Source organism: Galeopterus variegatus, unplaced genomic scaffold, assembly GCF_000696425.1.
Source record: "Galeopterus variegatus unplaced genomic scaffold, G_variegatus-3.0.2 Scaffold939, whole genome shotgun sequence".
NCBI classification, from domain to species: Eukaryota; Metazoa; Chordata; class Mammalia; order Dermoptera; family Cynocephalidae; genus Galeopterus; species Galeopterus variegatus.
In genome coordinates, this window is record NW_007727050.1 from 254,279 (window position 1) to 255,485 (window position 1,207).

Below are 1,207 nucleotides of genomic sequence, written 5' to 3' on the forward strand. Positions count from 1 at the left end.
TACTATGATGGTTGTTGACCTAAATAAACAGAGAGAGGCTCTCTAAAAGAATAGTGAGTTTAGTTGGAAATATAACATTGCAATGGGAATACATGGGCCATAGTAAACTATGTGCATGTTCAATGAGGTAAACAAAGGGTTTTAAAGGAAAAATGATGGAGGAGGATGTCATTGTTTGGGATAATTACCCTTGGCTACAAGGATCAATAGCAAGGTGACGTCAGCCTGAGGTAGGGCAGACAGTTACTGGGCAGATTTCCTCGCAGAAGTATTTTTGGTGTAAGGTTGCAACGGCCTCTGTGCAAGGTTGTGGCTTTGCAGAGTCCTTTGTGGTCATTTTTGTTATCAGGCATTTGTGTAAGAACCTCCCTTCACAGCCTTCCCCGGCTCTATTTGTCAGTGTCTTCTTTTAAAAAACACAAGCGACTCCATTTTGATTCTGACAACTTTCACAGGGTCTTTAACAGATAGGAAATTGAGGTTTAATGAGGCTCGTTATCCTGCACACTAGCCTGACCAAGAGAGACATGAACACAAATCCCTGGTCCCCCTGTGTGCCCTGTCCAGACAGTCAGCCCATTTCCACTGCTCCACCCTGCCTCTTCATGTAGTGTCTGGGCTCTGCCAGATCGCAAGGTCTTGACTAATACTCCTCACCAACCACCCACTGGCGGGGCCACACCCAGACATTGCCATGATCTAAGACTGCCCCACCCAGAAGATGAAACGCAATAACTCTCCTCTACAGCCTCATTCACTCTCCCGCTCCCATGCACCATAACTGCTCTTAAGCCCCCAGTGCCTCAACTTACCCCTTTTCTCACACTCAAGTCTCCTCAGGGGTTTATTTTCTTACATCTCTAACCTAAACCTTCCTCTTGATGGTGACGTCAACACCACTCATGCCCCTGAACCCTTAAACCTAAGTCATCAGTCTCCCTTCTGCCAGGCTCTTACATCAGGCGAGGAGCCCAGCTGGGAGAAGTCACACACCCATGCATGCTGGTGCCCTCACAAATCTGTGGTCTTTGATCCAGGTTGGCCCTTGGCAGCACTCATAGCCCTTTTCCTGCTTGGCTCCTCCTGTTTCTCAGGGGCCTTTGCCATCCTCACCACAGTCTTCAAGCCCAATGTGGCCACCCTCTCTCCCAGATACCCCATCCCACATCCCTGCAAAAATCAAGGCTCATGGGTGAAAACTCCCTAC